Raw genomic sequence first — 20828 nt, 5'->3', positions numbered from 1 at the left:
AGGGCACGGGGCAGCTTCTAGAACCCAGACAAATGGGGGTAGCCTTAGTCTTTGGGGAGGGTCTGGAGCCTACTTTGGGATGCTAGAAAGGGCCTACTCCAGCCCTGAGGGATGGTCTCAGCTTCTTGGCTCTGTCCATGACCCCTAAGTACCTACATACCAGCTGCCACGTCCTGAGCAATTACTCTATGTCACACTATCCATGAACATACATTATTTTATTGAATCCTTATAGCCATATAGTGATCAAACATTAAGTCCATTTTACAGATAAGGAAACTTATCTCATGAGCGCTCACTGCCAGTGAGTGGAAGAGCTCAGCCCAGGTCTGTCTGCTACCACCCGCGTCCCCTCCCTACCTCTCCCGTTCTCTCCTTAAGAGGAGGACCTGCCTGATCTCCAGCTCTGGCACCTGATCCAACAGGCCCCAGCACACCACAGGATAGAGTGTGCTTCCACCGCAGTAAGAGGAATTGAGGACAGACTTTAGGAAGGACTTCTCTGTCAATGAAGTGTCTAGAACATTTTAGCAGTTTCCCAGGGAAAATGATAGGATCTCCTACTATGAAGACCTTGAAAGAAAAGGAAGAGATTTATTTAGTCACCTAGGTAGAGTTTTGGGGGGTAAAGACTTGTCAGAGGCAGAGGGTAGTATATGACAGCCCCTCTCTCTAACCTCTGGTTGGGCAGTTCAGAGGCTCAACCTCTGGCTGGGCGTGACTGCCCTCTGTTGCTACCACATGGCCCAGAGGGTCAGGTATGGATGTCACCTTTCTAAGGACCTGCTTTCTTGCCCAGGTCCACTTGGAGCCCTTGCCAACTGATGCCTGGGGCGGCATGTGGGGCAAGGCAGGGCCTGGGTAGGTGTGGTGCCCGGCTACCTGTCCGGGCACCAGTTGGCTCTATGGGGAGAGCTCAGCCACTCCAAAGCCCCAGACTCTGCTCCTTTTCCCTCCCTTGCTCCCAGAACTGGGCTGGGAGGAGACCCAGACTGGGCAGGTCACCGAGGACTTCAGCCTCTGATGCCCCCCCTGTCCTTTGGGGAAGTCCATCTTATTCACTTCAGCAAATCCGCAGAGAACCTACGAATGTCAGCCAATGAGTTGGGCACTGCCTGCCTAAAAAGCTGAAATCTGGTCTTAGGAGAGGTTCTAACTGAAGAGACAGAAAAACAGAGGGCAGTCTCATTCTGAAAGTGCACAGAAGCCACTTTTTAGCATTGCAAGTTGGCAAATTTCTCAACCAGTGGGCCTCGGTTTCCTCCTCTGTAAAATGGGAACGTCAGTACTTGCTCCAAAAGATGGAAGTAAGAATGATGTGAGATCCTAAACGGCAAGCACTTCCCAGTGCCTGGAACGTAGGAGTGGTTCAATCAGTATTGGAGGAAATAAAACAGCTTGCTGTGAGAATTCTGGGAGGCAGGAAGCACAAATACCAGTACTTACTTTTAGGGGTGAGGGAGCCCACAAAGGAGGGAGGACTGAGCCTCATATAAAACAGGGACACACACAATCTGTCTAATCACTTTGAAAATGAAAAGTTGCTGGGAAATGCCAACCTGTCTGATGGGAACAGGGCTGGAGCAAAGATGAAGAGACACAACAGGGCAGATTGTATAAAATCAAGTGCATATTTTTAATTGCTTGAGTTCACATCTCATAAAAGGAAAAAAACTAAAGCACAAGCCTTGGCCATCCCCCCCCCCCCCCCGCCGCCTTTCTCTGCCATGAGCCAAGAACCAGTGCCCGCCGGCCTGTCTTGGGTTCAAAGCGTCTCCCTGCCCTAGTCCTCACGCCAACCTGCCCACCCCCTGCATCCACTGCGGGTGAGAGGGGCCTTCCCCTGAGCAATGGGGGCACTGCCCCTCCCCGGGCCAGCCCCTGCCCGCTGTGGTGGGCAGCACCTAGAGTTGTCAGGCCTGATGGGAGATGGGGAGATGGGGGTGGTGTGGGAGATAGGAGTTAAAGGCAGCTCCCCCAACCTCTGCCTGCCGGCCTCCTGTTGATTGTAGCTTGTTGTCAGGGTGAAATGGCACAGCTAGGTCCCTGTTGTTAGGCCTCGCAGGACTTTTCCCCAGACGGTGGAGGCTAGGTGCTGCTTCCTCCCTTGCCCTATCTACAGCCAGCAGTCCTGCTCCCAGGGCGTGTCTGAGCCTGTAACCTGGGAAGCCGGGGCCTTGGGCCAAAGCCCGCTGAGCCAACTCTGCTTCCTTCCCACCCTGGGAACCCACCCTTTCCGTGGTTCCTGCCAGCCCTGGTCCCCACGTCCTCTGAGGTGGGACAGACCTCCCAGCCACCTGCCTGTCGCTCTCTGTTCTCCCCTTCATTCTCCCCGCCCACCCCTGGCCCCCGAGCCCTGACTCACTCCCTCACTTCCCACTCAAGCTGTTCTCTGGGACGTGTCGGGACAGGGCGCCCGGGTTCTGGTCCTCCAGGCTCTGGCTCTGCCCACTCTCAGTGGGGGTGGGGCACGTGGGGAGGATCTGCTTTGACCTGCTTCTTCAGGCTTCCTCCCTCCTCCACCCCCAACCCCGAGGGGGCAGGCTGGTGGTGAGCTCCAGAGCGCCTCCTGATTCACCCTTAAGGGCCCCAGCCTGGGGCCACTGAGGGGAGTAGGGAAGAGGGGCGCTGGCCATCTTCGCCTTGATCTGGGCCAGCTTGGGTCTCTGAAAACAGGACGTGGGACGCCAGCCTGCCCACCAATGACTCCTACCCAGAGGCCTTCACTCAGCCAGGCGCCGTGTCTATACCATTCCTCTTCTTCATCCCTTTGGGACCAGAAGAGTAAAAGAAGCATCAGGAGACTTGGATTCACTCTCTGATCTCAGTTAATTTATTATAGAGCCTCTAGTAATCACCTCACCCTTCTGGGTCTCAATTTCAACATCTACCACATGGGCGGCACCTTCCTCTGGCTTGTTCCAGGATCCAGGATCATCAGGGTAAATGGGGCTGGAAGAGAAGACTGATGGGATTAGCCCTGGCACCCTGGACTGGACTGCAAAGGAAGGGTTGGGGTGGGGGGGACTTCCCACCTCCCGTTGGGGCCTGGAATTGGATGCATCTCTCACATATGGGGCCTCTCAGTCTTTCTCTTATAGAGAATCCTTCCTTTTTATACATAATCATGGCATTCTCCAGGGAGTCTTTGATCGTGAGCTTTCTAAGAAGTCTTGATTAAAAGATCTTAATGACTGGAGCCGTCAACAGAGCACCCTGTCTGAGTCTGTCCTCTGAGATGTGACTCTAGCTGGGCTCGCAGTTCACTGAGCAAACACAGATCGGGGTCCTGCCTTGTGTGGGCACTGCAGCTTCAGAGTAAGAGACAGCCCACGCTGGGCACCCAGGGAAGGCTCGTGCTGTGGGCGCTTGAGCACAGAGCTAGTGGCCAGGGGACCTGAGTGTTGAATTGGGTGGGAGCTGGTGTGGCGGGTGGGGACATGGGAGGGCCCAGAGGAGGAGCTGGGAATACAGGCAGGGGGACAGATTGTGAAGGCTGCTAAGCAGCTCAGATTTGCCTTAGATTTCGCCCGAGGCAGTGGAAAGTGGGGGTGGGGAGGGCACTGGTGTGACAAGGTCTGCTTTGTGTTCAAATCCACTTGTGGCTTAGACAGGCCACTTCACCAGCCCGAGCCTCAGCTTCCCAACATGAACAGGAAGGCTTCACTGGGAGGAATTTTGTGAGGGGGAAATGAGATTCCGCGCCTAACAATACCTCTTAGATAGTGAGCACTTACTAAAGGTCCGCTGTTTTTAGTGTAATCTGTGCCAGGACTCCAGATTAGAAATGGTGGAGGCCTCAATTCCCATTTGAACTGCAGTGTCAAGGGCTGTATTCTAGAAATCCAGAGGAAGGAGAGTCAAATGGATATAATGAGGTGACTGATGCGATGGGGCCCTGGGAGGGACGGGGGTGGTGAGGGAGCAGCTGGAGAGAAGAGTTCAGTGCGGAGCTGCCCAGTTGACAGGTGCACGCGGGGGGCCCTCAGCACGGAGGCGTCATCAGGGCCTTAGGGGCACGTGGACTCACCTAGAGCTGACCAAACGTCCACAGCCAGGCAGCCGGTCCTCTCCCCTCCTTCATCTCATGCTCCTTCCTCCAGTCTCCTCCCTCCCCAGAATAGTACAAAATCTCTAGGTCACCGTGAGGTTCCAGGGGTGAATGTCTTCATCACTTCAGGATGAGGCTGGTTAGCGTGAGCCAAGCAAGAAAGATACAGGAGATGCCTTAAGAGACGCCCATCTAGGGGCTTCCCTGGTGGCGCAGTGGTTGGGAGTCCGCCTGCCGACACAGGGGCCACGGGTTCGTGCCCCGGTCCGGGAAGATCCCACATGACGCAGAGCGGCTGGGCCCGTGAGCCATGGCCTCTGAGCCTGCGCGTCAGGAGCCTGTGCTCCGCAACGGGAGAGGCCACAACAGTGAGAGGCCCGCGTACCGCAAAAACAAACAAACAAAAAAGAGACACCCATCTAGCCCTTTCCATACAGACCAGACAGGAGAGAGAATCGCAGCTAGAGGAGGTGTAGAGGTCCGTAGCCTTCCACTACCGGCCCACCGCTCTTTCTTTCTACACCTGACTTGTCTCCCGGCTTGATGAGCTATTCGCTTATCTAATGACCCAGAGGCAGGGCCTTTGTAACCACAACAAGAGAAACAACCACAGTATATTGCTATGGGCTGGTGTCTGGCTGATAACTGTCCCCAGGTACTCTCACACCCGCTATCACAGTATTGAGTCCAGGTGGCTACAGTCACACCTTCCCACTTCTCTTCTTCCAGGGCCCAGCCCTGCCAGCTCCCCCTTTCCCCGTTCCCACCAACTTCCTGGCGACTTTGAATGAGTTGCTCTTCTCCGCACCTCTGTTTCCTCCCCTATAAGTGGGAGCTTAGGCCAGATGGTCCCCATCTAAGGGGATGCACCACAGCTGAAGGATTCTCAGCCTGGTCCTTCCTCCCTGGGTCTGTCTGAGTGCTCTGTCCCTTTGACTTTCCTATCTATTTATACACAGAATTCACCCACAACATTTCAGTTTTCCAATAGCATCATTAATTACCCCAGTAATTAAACCCAATTAGCAGTTGTAGGGGCCTTTCTGAGTGAGGAGCCATTAGCCGGGGTGAAAATGCATGGGAATGAGAGAGAAAGAAAACCCACCCTTTCCCAGCATTAAAAATGAAAGCCCGAGACAGCACTGCAAAGCAGAGGGCCCCAATTAAAGCTGGGGCCTCACTCGTTAAGCTAATTTGACATGCCATCCCACCCAGCAGCCTCTGATGGGAAGCCCGCTGGTAGAGCTGGCTGGGAGATGTGTCCAAGCTTCCTGCTCACCTTGTGGGCTAAGCTGGGCCCCCAAGTACCCCCTCCAGCCCCCTGCTCAGGGAGGGACATGAAGAGTCTGCCCATTTTTCATTGGCACCCGCTGCCCACTTCCGGGGGCTTCAGGTAGCTAATAACCCAGAGTGGATGGGGCGGGGCTTGTGGAGGGGACGACGTGGTGGTGGAAGTGTGGTACAGGCCAGCTGGGAGGAGCAGGGATGAGAAATGAGAAGGAAAAGAAAAACCCGACATTTCTGGGGCCTTGGGAAAGGCAGGGGTTGCAGTCACTCTCCTGTCTGGGCCCGAGGCTGAGGGGACTCCCCCCGCACACCCGGGGATGGCGATGAAGAGTAAGTGAGGTTATATATGTCAATGCCTGACACATCATAGGTGCTTAACTGATGGTGGCCAGCGTTAGCCCTTTGCACGCCTGGTCCTCCTAGCTCCACATCCCCGGAGGCCCTGGGGGAAGATGTGAACACCAGGCTTCACAGGTGCGGAATCCCAGGGACAGAAAGAGGAAGATCCAGAGCCAGAGATCAGACTGGAAGTCGAGTTTCTTAGCTCCTGGACTGGGAGGAAAAGAGAGCAGAGGAAGAATGATTTGGGAGTGCCCAGAATTATCCCTTTGGCCAGGGCTGCCCTGGGCCCAGTAGTCCCGCTAGGAGTGGTGTTGGGGGGCTCAGCCTCACCCAGAGCCTGGATGAGAGGGGGGATGGTGTCTGCCTTCCCAACGAAGAGCCCTTCCCAGCCCCATCAGCATGGCTGCCAACAGACAAGGGTCCCAGGTGTCACGTGCACCCTCACCCACGATTCTGGGGCTCGGTAGGTGTGTGCTGGCCACTCGTCTCCTCATGGAGGGGGGAGGGGGGAGGCCGCGGGCAGCCGGTGTTGTTTTGAGGAGCATAGCCTCTGGAGCCAGCCTGCCGTGTCAAATAGGCTTCACTGACTATGTGACTTTGGGCAGGTTACTTGACCTCTCTGTTTCCTCATCTGTAAGATAGAGACAACAAATGGTACGTAGCTCCCGGAGTTGTTGTGAGGATTAAGTGAGTTAATATCTGTAGACATTCAGACCTCGGCCTGGCACAGACAGGTAATATACATGTGTTAACTGTTCTTACCGTCCCCTGGCAGGGGGCTGGCAGGGGCCCAGCAGGGAACGTCATCCTTTGGTACTTTCTGTGCTAGGGAGGGAGGGGAGCATGTGAGACCCCTGGCTTCTGTGCTAAGGGGCTGGGCTCAGCCTTGGGACAGTTGTGGGTAGCAGGCAACACCCTTCCCAGACTTAGTAGAACGTGGGGATCTGCTCCCCACCACACGCATACGCATCCCGCCAGGGGCCGCTCCTGGCTTTTGGGGGCCGCTCTCGGCAATGCGGTGGGCAGGGCGAGGAGGGCATGGGAATGGGAAGGAGAGGGAGGGCGGGGAAGGGAAGGGAAGCAGGTGGCCGCAGAGGCTGGGCTGCATCCCCGCCGCTGGGTATTGTGCCCTGCTGACTACGTGCTAGCTCTCTCTGCAAGGCAGGACGAGAAGCAGGTCCTGGCATGCCGGGCCCCTACCCAGTGACTCCTGGAACCCTAACAAGTCTGAGCTGGAAGTGGGACTGGGCGAGGTTCCTGATAGATTCATGTTGGGCAGAGGGATGGCGGGGGCGAGAGGGTGGGGAGAATGGGAAAGACCACCCCCCCAGTCGAAACGACGGCACTGCCCATGTCAGGGGAGAGTGGGCAGGGCTGGGGGGAAGTGACCAGGGCTTGGGGTTTTCGCCTCCTGCCTCTTGGGTTCCCTCTCACCCCACCTGCCCTGGCCCGACAGGGTGGGAAGAGGACAGGCTGTGACAATGGCAGGGACCTTCTCCTCTCAGCATTTTGCCAAGAAGAGGGTGATGATTTCAGCGCCGCTGACAAAGGAAGTGGAGGAGAAACGAGGGGGAGGGAAGATGGCAGCCCCGTGGGGCCAGGCAGGAGGGGTCATTTGGCACAGATGCCCTCACTCCATCCTTTCCCCGGCCCAAGAGGTGGATGTGCTCAGGCCCGTTTTACAGGTGAAACAGGCTGGGCTTCGGGGAACGTGTGGGACGTGATCGTGGGTCCCACTGCTAGTGACGGCTGCTGCTGAAATCACAGCAGGACAAACTGGGTAGCATGTACCCCATCACCACCCCTTTCAGCCTCCTGGGCGCCGGGGAAGGGACAGCCCAGGAACTAGACATGTCTACAAGGTCCTGGGCTATGGGGTGGCATGGGGAGAGAGCAGGATGAGCCCCCCGTCAGGCAGATCCACCCACAGAGGGAGGCCTTCTAGCTCAGCCAGCCTATCCCTGCAACTTGATGTCAGGACCCTTTGAAGACCCTGCTTTCTCTGGCCACCCCAGTCGGGGATTACTGGGTAGGAAAAAAACTGTGCTCTGTGACTGCCTTCCTTCCGGGGTACCACAGAGCTGAGGCTGAGTTCAGATCTGGAGTGAGTTGAGGTTAGAACCACATGCAGGCTTGTGCTTCACTCTGTGGTTAAAACCAGGAAGAGGTTAGCGCAAGTGTTAGGGTCGTGACCCAGGTCTGCGGTCTAGGTTGGCACTGACACGGCGACTTGGCTGGGGCTGGTTTGGGGGTTCATACTGCGGCTTGAGGAGGATGCTATTCTGGGTTACCGCTGGGGTAACAGTGAGCTGGGGGTGTCACAGCTAAGGGGTGTTAGAGAGGTTGGGGATCCAGCACCTCCTGCTTATGTTTGGAGGAGAAATGGTCATTTTCACTTAAGCCGTGCGCTGGGGAGAGAAGCGGGGCTGGGGGTTGCAGCTGAGCCAGAGTGGGTTGAGCATGGGGGTGTGCAAGGGGAGGGTGTTCTGGATGTGACGGAAGGACCATTGAAAGACTCTCTCTTCCCTTTTCCCAAAGTTCTGCTCACCTGTTGCATCCCGTGACCCAGGCCACCCCAGGCCTCATTCAAATGCTACTCAGAACGAAGTCCGAATTTCTGAGGCATCGGGAAGTGTCTCCTCTGTGGGGTTTGGGTTCTCCCATCGGCCAAGGGAGCATAAGGACTGAGGTTTACCTCCTCCTCTCTACCCCAGCAGGCCCTCGGCCCTGACCTGAGGGACCCTAGCAGCCTGCCTTCCTGGCCCAGCTCCAGCCCCCCACTGGAGACCCTTTAGGGGAGGCCCCTGGGGCAACACTAGCTGAAGAAGGTCAATCAGAGAGAAACTGTGACCCGAGCATTTGCCGGTTCCCTGCTTCCTGCCCTCGCCTCTTGTCTGCACCCTAGACCCTGCCCAGTACGGAGGTTTAATGCTGCCCGGTGTGCGTGAGGTCAAGACTGCTCCCCGCCCGCCTGAAGCCCAGGAGCGGAGCTCATAGGGTGGCACGGAAGGCTTTCGGGGGATGGAGACAGTCCTGAACTGGGAGGTGTGGAGAGGGAGGCTGACCTGCTGACGTCTGGGGCCAGGTTGTGGCAACCCAGACATTCAGGAGGGGCTTCACCAAGGAGGGGCTGTGCAGGGAAGGGCCCTTCTGCTGCACCCGAGACACTTCCCCTGCACCCGAGTCCAGATGCAGAGGAGGCCCCGTCTGCAGGCCCGGGAGCACCCTCTTCCCATCCCCCATCCCCACAGTCAACAGAAAGCGTCCCAGGAGCCAACGCCCAAGGCCTGGCTCTGTCCTTGTACCATCTGTACAGGGAGGGGGCCCAGCAGAGACCCGGCCCCTCCTGCCCTGCCTGGCAGTATTACATCTGAGCTAAGCCTTGGGCTGCAATGTGGCTACAGTATTGCTCATTTGGTCCAGACGGACCCATGTGTCCTGCCCAGGGATGAAATAGCAAGTCTGGTGCCTGCAGCAGCCACCTTCTCCCTCTCAGGCCCCTTCTCCTTCTTAAGCCTCTTCAGAAGCAGGTAGAGGGGAAGAGGTTGTCCTGGGCCCTAATCACTGACCCCCCACGCCCTGCCAGGAGTCCAAGGTTGCCACTGTGCTGTGGCTACAAAGCATCTTCGCAGAGGCGGCTGCGTTTCAGCACTAGGGACCAGTGAGACCGAGGCCTTCCTGTGTCTCCCCCCCGAACCCCAGCATCCCTCCTGAGACCCTCGATGCTGCACCAGCAGGGCAAGTCCAGTGTAGTCCTGCCGCCCTGTCATTATCCTCTGAGCAGCAGCGGCCCCACCCACCCTGCAGCCTGGACGATCCCTCCCACTGCAGCCCTAGAGTCCCTCCCGGCAGGAAGAATTCTGACCCTAAAGCCTTGCCCAGGAGGAGCCCCCAGAGGCGGGGTGGGCGGGGGCGACAGGACACAGAGCTGCCAGCCCATGTGGAGGAGGCTGGGGTGTGGACGGAGGTGCTGGGAGCCGAAAATGCCAGTCCAGGGTGGGATGGGCACAAGGGCTGGTGCTGTAGATGCCACAGGGAGGGGTGGTGTTTGTGTGTGTGTGTGTGTGTGTGTGCGCGCGCGCGTGCACGCGCGCACGCGCGCATGCCCACTCATCTCCTGAGGCCTCGAGGCTGAACAACCTGCACAGAAGCAATCAGGCCACCTGCCTTAAAAGGAAAGACAGAGGCGAGCCAGGCCGGGGGTGAGAGGAGCAAACGGCAAAACTTAATGACTTTAATATGAAAGAATTTGCCACTAATTAAGCACAAGCACTCCACTAATGCAGAGAACACATGTTGTGGATTTCACTTAAGCAGGAACCAAATGAGGTGACAATCCTTCCGAAATGATAGCAGTTTACCAGCCGAAGGAAGATGCTGCCGACCTCATTTCTGCTCTTAGAAACACAGCCCTTTTGTCTTTGCGGCCTCTTGGCACTGAGTGTCTCCCTGTCTGCGCCTGTCCCCGACTCCCCCTTCCCCATGCTCTTCTGTCCTCTGAGGACTGCACGCCACCCTGTCACCCATGTTCTGACAGCAAGCAGCAGTCAGGTGCAAACTCCCTAGGCCTCCTGTTCTCTCCACCTGTTCCCCCCAAACACGCACCTCCTCCACCGGGTCGGGAGCAGGCTCTCCAGACAGGAGCCGGCAGCTCCTCTGCCCCGAGAGAGATCAGGACACTTCCCCTCCGGAGTGCCCCCAACCCTCTTCCCCACTCCCCTCCTCACCCAGCGGACTAAGGTCTGCCCTGCGCATGCATCCCACACCCCAACACCCCTGCCTGAGCTCCCTGCCCTTTCCTCTAGGCCAGTGGTCTTAACTGGAGGCAGTTTTGCCTCCCGGGGAACACTCGGCAATGTCTAGAGATGTTTCTGGCTGTCACACCTGAGGGAGGCTGCTACTGCGTGGAGCGGGTAGAGGCCAGCGATGCTGCTAAATGCCCCACGGTGCACAGAACGGTCCCCACGGCGAGGGGTTATCAGGCCCCACGTGTCAGCAGTGCTGAGGCTGAGGGCCCCTGCTCCGGGGGAGTGGCCTAATCACAACAGGGACTTGCCCGAGATCACATGGTGGGTTGGTAGAGCTGGGATGGAAACCAGCTTACCTGACTCCTAGGTAGCTCCTTTCCCCAAGACTATAATAGTGACAATAATACAACCACTTGTGTAGCATAACTGTGCCAAGCACTGTGCTAAGAACTGATGTGAATTATTTAATTTTCACATCCACCCCAGGAGACAGTCCTGTAAGTGTTCCCCTTTTATCCATGAGAAAACTGAAGCACAGAGAGGTTGATGCAACTTGCCCAGTCACCCAGCGAATAAGGAGCTGATATAAGCCTGGGTCTCTCTGCATCCAAAGTCAGTGCTCATGGATGAATGAATTACTTACGTCCCCCCGCCCGCCGCCATATTCCTCTTAACCGCTTCCCCATCAGTCTCCCACCCCAACCCTGCCCTTTTAGATTGAGCCTTCCCTGAAACTGGTACCATATACCCACCTGACTGCCTTCCCTTCCCCGTACAGGCCCAGCCCCCTGCCACTGGGGAAGGCAGCTGCCTGGGCGTCTGGAGCTGGGCACTGGGGTATCCGACAGGCCCCTCCTGGTAAGAGGTAGATCAAGAGACCTCCACTTCTAAACAGGTGGTGACCACTGGCATGGAACCCACAGGGCTGGGACAATGCATCTGTCACCCCGGAGCCTTGGGAGGCTTGGGGAATTCTCCCTGTGTTCTCGGCAGCCCCCAGCCTCTCCCACCCCACACTAGCCTTCCCAGGAGGCTGCAGCCTACACTCCCCAAAATGTGTCATTAAAAACACACATTTGCTGAGGGGAATCCGGGCTGCCGTGTGTCTGCTGCGAGATATGTCGTCTGCTGCAGCTGGGGTGGAGACGGCCGGCGTCGGCCACAGAGAGGGGACCTGTCTGAATCCTGGCCTGAGAGCCAGGTGGTTCCAGGTCTTTGAAGCCTCAAAAGCCTGACCAGGCCGGGAGAAATCCAGGCTATGTAGTGAGGGGCGTGGAGCTGGAGAGCGTGCCGGCTTTGCAGGGCTGAGACCTCAGGAGCAGGGCCTCAGGGCCTCAGGGCCGCAGCTCGCTTGGGTGAGAAGAGTATTTTTCACCTTATGTCTGGAGTGAGGATGGAGGTGGGGCCGGGTGCTAGGAACTGGGGCAGAGGACAGAGGAAAGAATCGGGAGGTGGCAAGTGGGAAGCAAGCGGAGGATATGGGGTTGGGGGGCAGACAAGCAGTCACCCTTTGGGGGTGTAGCTTCCTGGTTTCCGTCAGGAAGGAGGAGATTCAGGCCCTGACCTGCTTCCCTTCCGTGCAGATGTGAGGCCTCACCTTCTGTCTCTGTCCTCCGGCCCTACCTGGCCACACCATGCTGTGTCCTCCTGTACAGGCCCCCCTCCTTGGCTAATGTGCAATTTCCAGGAAGGTGCAGTCGGACCTGAGAAATGGCTAACCCTGGCCTGGGACCCCAGCTGGCTACAGCCTTCTCCAACCACTTGAGGCCCCCTTATGCTTACTAGGTGCCAGGCACTGGGCTGAAGTCCTGATCTTTCCGCTCAGTAGGGGAAATGCTATGACAGGTGTATGCTGAGGTCCTGGGACCCTCGGGATGTAGGAACACCTCACTCATGGGGGAAGGGGGAAAACCTCTCCAAAAGTCAAGGCTAAGGTCATTCAGGAAGGATGAAGAGGTGTGGGCAGGTAGCAGGGTATGTGGGTTTTATTGTTTTTTGTTTGTTTGTTTGTTTTGTTTTTAATTAATTTTTTTTTTTTTTTTGGCTGTGTTGGGTCTTCGTTTCTGTGGGAGGGCTTTCTCTAGTTGCGGCGAGTGGGGGCCACACTTCATCGTGGTGTGTGGGCCTGTCACTGTTGCGGCCTCTCTTGTTGCGGAGCGCAGGCTCAGTAGTTGTGGCTCACGGGCCAAGTTGCTCCGCGGCATGTGGGATATTCCCAGACCAGGGCTCGAACACGTGTCCCCTACATTGGCAGGCAGACTCTCAACCACTGCGCCACCAGGGAAGCCCCAGGGTATGTGTTTTTAATGGAAGGAAGAATGTGGCAGGGAACTGGTGGTCTTGTCCCACATGGCAGGAGAGAGAGAGCAGGCAGGGGAGAGGCAGCTGGAGTCTCGGATGCCCGAGATGAGGTCCAGAGCCCAAAAGGACTTTGGACTTGATCCTGAGGGCTGTAGGAAGCCATGGAAGGGTTTTAAATCGAGAATGCTTTGTATTTTAGAGAGCAGAAAATGGATTAGAGGGGGAAGCCTGGAGGCAGGTATGTGTCCTTGGCATTATAGTACAGTAGACTGGGCAAGAGATGATGGTGGCCGGCACCAGGGGCAAGGCCTGGGGAGAAGAAGGGCGGCAGGGATGAGATGGTAAGTGCTGGGTTCAAAGGAAAGGGGTTGGGATTTACTTCACTGGAGGTTCCCAGCCCAGGAATGTTGAGAAAATAAGGAAGTGAGCCTCTGCTGGAGGTGCGGGTGGGTAGGAAAGGGGCTGAGCCGGAGGGACGGGACTTAGGAGGAGTCTGGATCGGGGCCGGTGGGGATGGAGAACAAAGGTGGATTCAGAAGCATTTAGGAGCTAGCGCCAGCTGCGCTTGGTGATTACGTGGCCGTGGAAGAGCCCTGTGTGCCCCGGCTCTGCCGTCGTGCAGCCTGAATTTTCCTGGCATTCCACTTAATCTGGGAGGTCTTCTTGGAGGAGATGGGCAGTATACAGAGGTAGAGCACCCGCTTGGTAGAGAAGCTCTAGAGGCTGATCCAGGGAAGGTGCAGAGCAGGGGCAGAGAGAGAGCTGGACAGGTGACGTCCAAAGTGGAGTCCTCCAGGGACATGGGGCCCAGCACTCTCGTTTTACAGAAAAGGAAACTAAGGTCAGAGAAGCAAACTGCCCTACCTAATGCCGTACAGAAAAAAATGACCAAGTAGTGGGGGCCAGAGCCCACCTCTCCCAATTTCCAGTAAGTACCCTCCCTTCCCACCATCCGGCCAGAGGAAAGGTGACAGGTACGGGATGAGCAGTGCAGAGAGGACCGAGAGGTGGAGCCTGAAGGCTAGAGACGGAGGGGGCAGAGCCGAGAGAGGCTCCCTGTTTCTGGGATGCCAGGAGTGGAGTCAGGAGCTGCTCAAGACCAGCCTACCCTGGGCTTTGGGGATGGGCAGCCAGTGTGAAAACAGGCTTGGAGGAGAGCCGTCCAGGTGTCCCTGGCCACTTGCTCCTCAGTGGGAGAAGCCAACACCCAGCTCCCTGATTCATCCCCAACCCCCAACCTATCCTCCTAGGGCTCAGGGAGAGATGGGACCAGAGCAGGCCCCACCGCCACCGCTCCCCGGGGGCTTCCGCACTGCCAGAGAGCAGGGCCCGCCCAGCCCGTCTGGAAGATCCCGGGCTTCCACTCTGGCTCCTTCTGGGGCTCTTCCCAGGCTGCCGCGCCCCCTCCTCTCCCAGGCACTGTGCTCACCCGCCCCAGGCGCCGGGCGCCAGCCCCACAGCCCATCATTAACCAGCTCCATGTGGGGAGTTGAGGAGGGTGTGCGTTAGCCAAGAGGAAAACATTGGCAGTTGCTGTGACCCCAGATGAGGCGTGGAGACGCCTGGGTTCGGACAGTAGCAATTAGCCCCTGGCTGTGGGATCATGGGATGTTAGCACCTCTGCTGGTAAGGTGGATGTGGAGGGGGCGCAAGGCTCCAGGACACCTGGGGCCGTCCCGATAGGCACTGCTCCCAGAGAGAATCCCACCAGGCAAAGCCCCTGCACTGCAGGAGGCCGGGGGGGCATTAGTGCTGAGCTAACAGTGGCACCGGGCCGGGCTGCTCAGCCTGGACTCGGCCCTCACGCCTTCTTGCCATGTCCAGACCCAGTGAGGGGGGGCTAGGGGTGCAGGGACGAGAGCTGGGCCAGCTGCCACTTCTCTGTTTCCTCACTGAGCCCTCTGCCCTGGCTCGCCCCGGACCCCATCCTGGATGTAGAGGGGAGGCTGGAGGCTGGAGACGCAGCCTGGGCACTTGGGGAGCTCCAGAACTAATAGGGAAACGTGCCCAGGGCATAGATACAAGACAGGACAAGCTCAAAGGACTTCAGTGAGAGCCCTGCTCATGTGGGTTCTTGCTGGCAGAACGATTGGGTCCAGGCGACACTGATTGGGAAAATCTTCCCAGAGGAGGGGACCGTAGGAAGGGGATTCCTTCCGAATCTCACCCTCTACCTCACTAGCCTCTCCCCCGTGAGGTTAGGCCGTGACACCAGAAAGGGAGGAGCTAGGCAGCCCTGGGAGTTGACATTTGGAGAAGTCGCTGCACTGGGAGGAGGGGACCTATAACCTTGAGGTCACTGTGCTGACTCAGCAGGGTTTCGTCTGGAGGCTCTCCCCCCTCCAATGGGTGAGTCATTCCCACTTACCACTTAGCTGGTTTCTCACCGGATTTCCTGTTCCTTTCTACCAGTTCCAGGGCAGGGAACAGGGGAGCATCCCTGGAAAGCCCTAGAGATGGATCCCAAAGGATGCCGATTTCAGAGAGGCCCCTTCTGCAGGGCCCAGTGCCTCCCACCCAGGCCAGGCCTGCCACTTCAGCCCACCCAACTGAGCGCACCCGGGCAGAGTCTCAGGAAAGGAATGGGGCACCGAAGAAGAGGTAGCCTGTGCCAGAAACCTCTGAATCCCCCGGCCCCGGCCCTCCCCTTCACCCACCACATGGGCCCAGTCCCAGCCTGCTCGGCTAGGGAGAGAGGGGTCTGAGGTTTCAAAGGTGGGGACAAACTGGTCGAGGTGGGTACGGGGAGGAGAGCAGCCCCCGCTCTGGGCCACACCCCGCTGCGTGGGAACCCATGGCCCCAGCCTCGGATTAGCTCGATGGCAGGCAGGGCGGGCGGGCAGGGCCCTGGGGAGCAGGTTTGTCGGCCACAGCTGAGGAGCCTTTGTGTTTTGTTGCTGAGCTGGGGCTTTTGCAGGTCCGTGACGTCTCGGGGGCAGGCCTGATGCCTGCCTTGTTGGCTCAGCACTTCTGAGAAGCCACGAAGGCAGCCCAAACTGCCCGACCCCAGCGCCAGTGGGGAAACTGAGGCACGTATGCACAGGTCCCCGGGACCTGGGTCCCAGACCCTGGAGCTCATAGGGTGGCCAGGGAGAAAATAGGCAGGGCATGAGGTCAGGAAAAGAAACAGACTCATTCTTTGGTATCCTTAGGATGCAAGAACTCCTCTGCTGGGACTTCACTGGTGGTCCAGTGGTAAAGAATCTGCCTTCCAATGCAGGGGATGCTAAGATCTCACATGCCATGGGACAACTAAGCCCCCATGCCGCAACTACTGAGCTCACGTGCCTCAACTAGAGATCCCACGTGCCGCAAACTACAGAGCCCACACACTCTGGAGCCCACACGCCACAACTAGAGAGAAGCCTGCATGCCGCAATGAAGAGCCCAAGCGAAGATCTCGCGTGCCACAACTAAGACCAGACACAGAGAAAAATAATTAATTAATTAAATAGAATAGCATTTTTAAAAAAAGAATAAGAAAACTGGAGAGAGAATAAAAGAACCCCTCTGCCAAGGACACAGGTCCCAGTGGATCTCTTCACCCTCACTCCCCACCGCCCTGGCTTTTTCCTGCTCTGTACATAGCAGCCTCCTGCAGGTGCCCCCCACCTGGGCTCCCAAAAGTCCCTGTTTCTGACCTTGCACCTGACACGTAGTCACTGGACTCCAATGTGGGCTCCAGCCCTGGTCCCCAGCCCCTTGACCCACCTGCCCGCCAAGCCCAGCACAGGTAGCCCGCAGGCACTGTGGCTGCAGTATTGCAACTGGTATTTTTGTGCCATTTCTCCAAAGGAGCAATGGAGGCACTGAGATTACACAGGAGGGACACCACCCAGAATGAGGCCCTGGAGCGTTAGACTGAGAACCTGAGTCTATTTTTTTTAATTAATTAATTTATTTATTTTTGGCTGTGTTGGGTCTTTGTTCCTGTGTGCGGGCTTTCTCTAGTTGCGGCGAGTGGGGGCCACTCTTCATTGCGGTGCGCGGGCTTCTCATTGTCGTGGCTTCTCTTGTTGCGGAACACGGGCTCCAGGCACACAGGCTTCAGTAGTTGTGGCACATGGGCTCAGTAGTTGTGGCTCTCGGGCTCTAGAGCTCAGGCTCAGTAGTTGTGGTGCACGGACTTAGGTGCTCCACGGCATGTGGGATCTTCCCAGACCGGGGCTCGAACCTGTGTCCCCTGCATTGGCAGGCGGACTCTCAACCACTGTACCACCAGGGAAGCCCCCCTGAGTCTATTTTTATGGCAGGTTAGGAAGAGCACTGGGCTGGGTCCTGCTGTTCTGTGTTCCTGAGCAAGTGACCCAACTGCTCTGGCCCCTTGTCTCCTCCTTTGTAAAATGATGGGTTGCATGGTCCATTGAGCTCCACTGTGCTACCATTTTGGTGGTCCTGGTTCCCACATCTGGGACAGCCTCTGCTTCTCATGTAAGAGGGAGCCTGTGGGGAAGAAGAGATGGTACCTTCTGTGGACCAGCCCTAGCTGCTTGGGGAACCAGAGAGAGTCTGTAGAGTACTCTCCAAGCCCTGGACCCTGCCAGCATCAGCCGTGACATGATCAGCTCAACCCAAGGTCAAACCTGCTCCTTCCCTCTCCCATAGGGACTTGCAGTCTATTTAGAGACGGGAGGATACAGTAGAAAACATGCTAAACACACATGCCAGGAAACAAAAAAGGGTACAGATTCATGTTATATGCAGTTGGGCAATGAATAGACGTGTCAGCTAAGTAGGAGGAGTCCAGAAGGACTTCCTGGAAGAGGGGGACTAGAAGCACACATACAGTGCCTAGTACTGGGTAGGTGCTCGATAAATATTTGTGGGTTTTTTTGTTTGTTTTTCTTTTTTGTGGTACGCGGGCCTCTCACTGCTGTAGCCTGTCCCGTTGCAGAGCACAAGCTCCGGACGCGCAGGCTCAGTGGCCATGGCTGATGGGCCCAGGCTCTGCAGCACGTGGGATCCTCCTGGACCGGGGCACGAACCTGCGTCCCCTGCATCGGCAGGCGGACTCTCAACCACTGTGCCGCCAGGGAAGCCCTCGATAAATATTTGTTGAATGAAGTGCCGGGAAGGGAGGCCTCCTGCTTCATAAATGAGAAATGATGATGATGATGATGGTGATTGTGATGGTGATGATGGTGATGATGGTGATGATGGTGATGGTGGTGATGGTGATGTTGGTGATTATGATGATAGCAACTAACATTTACTGAGCATTTAATTTTGTGCTAAGTGCTGTCCTCGAGTTTCACATTTACTCGTTTAATCATTACAACAACTTTTACAATAGGTATTGTTATAATCCCCATTTTACAGATGTGCATCCTCAGTGCAAACTGAGGCACAGAGAGGTTAAGTCATTTGCCCAAATTTTCACAGCTCGTAGGTGACAGAGGGGGCATGCAAACCCACACTGTCTGGCTCTTCACAACCCACCATACTGCCTGATGGGGATGGGGACCTTCTCTTCAGAGGGTGGGAGGAGCTTGGGCAAGGCAGGGGAGACATAAGCGTCAGTTTTCGGGCTGTCAGGGCTGGAGTGCTTGGTGGAGAGGCATGGACCAGCCAAGGAGAGGGGCTGTGTGGTCTCCCAGGGGACTCCCCTGCAGTGCACCCCTTCTCTCAGGCCTTCCAGAGAAGGCTTACAATCCACCTCGTCCTGCACAGAGGAGGGCCCTTCTCCTGGGTCCCCGCCCTCAACTAGCCCTTTCTCACCTTTCAGTGGCGCCTGCAGCAGTCTGACCCTGGCTGTCAGAGCCACTGGAGTAGAGTGTGCCCCGCTCTCTGAAAGCCTCCCGATCTGCCCAATCTAAACAATGAGGGACATACTCCCCTCACCCCCACATCCCCCAACCAAGACACGTGGATTGGGTTCTGGGTCCCTAAGCCTAAAGTGGGGGAAAAGGTAAGGGAGGGTCTTCAGCCCTTACCAGTCTTCTCAGCCCCTCCCAATTCCACAACTCTAGGATCCCCGCCCTCAGTGACCCCAAACCCCATACTCCAAGCGTTCCCTTATGCCCACCCACCAGGGTCGCCTCACCGGCCCTGCTAACAGCAGCGGTTCTAGGTGCTTTCACCAAAAACATTTTTACTGCAAACATTTTGCCACATAACTAATTGGCCATGAGGCAATTTTGCCATGAAAGAGAAAATAACTGGTTGACAGTTTGGTTTGACAGTTTGGTTTCAACTAGTTGAGATGCGCTAGCGTTTCTTCCAGTTAGTGATGTTACTGATGGCTTTATCAAGCTGACAGAAGATGATGGTTTTCCCCAAGAGTTCGTTTTGTATTTTGAAACACACTACGTTGGAGGAGAAAGAGGCCAAGGGCCTCAAAGGCACAGAGTTGAGCCTACATTTCCCATAGAACTTTTTGGAAAGCCTATCAATGGACGTAAGACAATGTGTTGAGAGCACACAGCAGTGCAGAGGCTCTCCCAACGCAACACAAAGTTCAGTTACAAACATGCACCCTAGTGTTCGGAAACTGATACCTCTCTGAATGAAGGAAGACATTTTAGCAGAAAAGAAAAAGTTCGATACCAAATGAGGAGACGAATCAACAAATGTATAAAATAATATGAACGAAAGACTTGGAAGACAAGTGCTTACTGCTTAGACAAGTACAACCCACAAAAGAAAATCAGTTCTTTGCACGGTATTGCCATGCATCTACACACATTTTATTTATTTATTTTTGATTTTTGGCTGCATTGGATCTTCACTGCTGTGCGCGGGCTTTCTCTGGTTGCAGTGAGCGGGGGCTACTCTTCATTGCAGTGTGGGCTTCTCACTGCGGTGGCTTCTCTTGTTGCAGAGCACGAGCTCTAGGCACACGGGCTTCAGTAGTTGCAGCACACAGGCTCAGTAGTTGCCGCACGCGGGCCCTAGGGCACACGGGCTTTAGTAGTTGTGGTGCGTGGGCTCAGTAGTTGTGGCACACAGGCTTAGTTGCCCCTCGGCATGTGGGATCTTCCTGGACCAGGGATCGAGCCTGTGTCTCCAGCATCGGCAGGCAGATTCTTAACCACTGCACCACCAGGGAAGTCCCTACACACATTTTAAATTCAAATATTTTGTATTTTGCAATAAGGTCTTTTTAATTTTGTTACTCATTTCTCCTGTTTCATTATGGCCTTTTTAATGTCCCTCATTTAAACTTTATTATTTTATCTTTTTCGGCAAAATTGCCTTATGGACAATTAGTTATGTGGCAAGAAATGTGGCAAAGGCATCTGTGGCAAAGATGCTTACAGTGGAAATAGCAGACAAGGCTAACAGTAAGCTGTAGGCAGAGAGGCCCATGTCAGGATGCACCTGCCGGCTCCTTAGAGGTCCTCCCGCCCGCCTGCCCGCTCATCACGGGGGCAGAGGGGCAGGAGCCCAGGGAACCCACTTAGTGCGCAGTGAGCGGGCACCCAGGCACCTTCCTCGCTGCCCCGCCTGCCATGGGGTTGCTTCTGGGAGAGTCACACAGGAGAGGAGACAGCAGCCTCAACCCCAAAACAGACGTGGGATGGGGAGGGCCACCTCAGCCTGGTGAGGCGCTGATGAGAGGGGGCTTCTGGGGCACCTGAGCCCCTCGCAGAAGCCTCTCCTCCCCACGCCCAGGCCGCAGTCAGCCGTCTCCCCTCCTGGCTCACAGCTCTGCAGAGTGAGGTCACTGCTGAGGACGTGGCGAACGAATGTCAGCCTGTGCTCCAGGCCCTGAACGCTGCCTGTCCCTACATCCCCAGTGGGTGAAAGGAGATGGGGTGGCAGCGGGCTTGGTGGGCTGTGTCCCATTGTAGGCCCCACTGTGCCCTGGTACCAATCCCAAGGTAGATCCTGGTGCCCACACCCCTACCTACCCCCCCACCGTGGCCCGAGCCTTCCCAACTGGCTTTTCCTGTTCCCGGCTTTGTGTGGTGAAAGTTCCCCAATTATACCCACATTATCTCAGCTGCTGGGCAGCCTCCAGCAGGCTTGGTGAGTAGAGGCTGGGCGTGTTGGAGGGAGCACCCACTTACCCTGCTGGAAGGCCTAGGGCTTAGCCGCTTGCCAACTGGCCAGTCAGCAGGAGTACTGGGCTTACTGGCCCACTGACTTCACTGTGG

The 20828-nt window shown here is 56.4% G+C and overlaps 1 protein-coding gene and 1 long non-coding RNA gene across 4 annotated transcripts in view; both read left to right on the top strand.

Moving 5' to 3' along the window:
• Nucleotides 1–20828, top strand: part of NECTIN1 (nectin cell adhesion molecule 1) — a 68877-nt gene that overhangs the window by 28693 nt on the left and 19356 nt on the right. Inside the window, exon 2 of one of the 3 annotated variants that reach the window (XM_049713287.1) lies at nucleotides 11207–11286. The exons of the other annotated variants lie outside the window; for them this stretch is intronic. The gene's annotated coding sequence lies outside the window, so the exon portion shown is untranslated. The remainder of the gene's footprint in view (nucleotides 1–11206; nucleotides 11287–20828) is intronic. 3 annotated transcript variants of the gene reach the window in all.
• On the top strand, nucleotides 11300–16183 carry LOC125965153 (uncharacterized). Its single transcript, XR_007478725.1, has 2 exons — nucleotides 11300–15330; nucleotides 15647–16183. It is a non-coding gene; the product is annotated as an uncharacterized LOC125965153 (long non-coding RNA).

Source organism: Orcinus orca, chromosome 8 (assembly GCF_937001465.1).
Source record: "Orcinus orca chromosome 8, mOrcOrc1.1, whole genome shotgun sequence".
Taxonomy (NCBI): domain Eukaryota; kingdom Metazoa; phylum Chordata; class Mammalia; order Artiodactyla; family Delphinidae; genus Orcinus; species Orcinus orca.
Note: the sequence above shows the minus strand (reverse complement) of the source record. Positions and strands in the feature narration are given on the sequence as shown.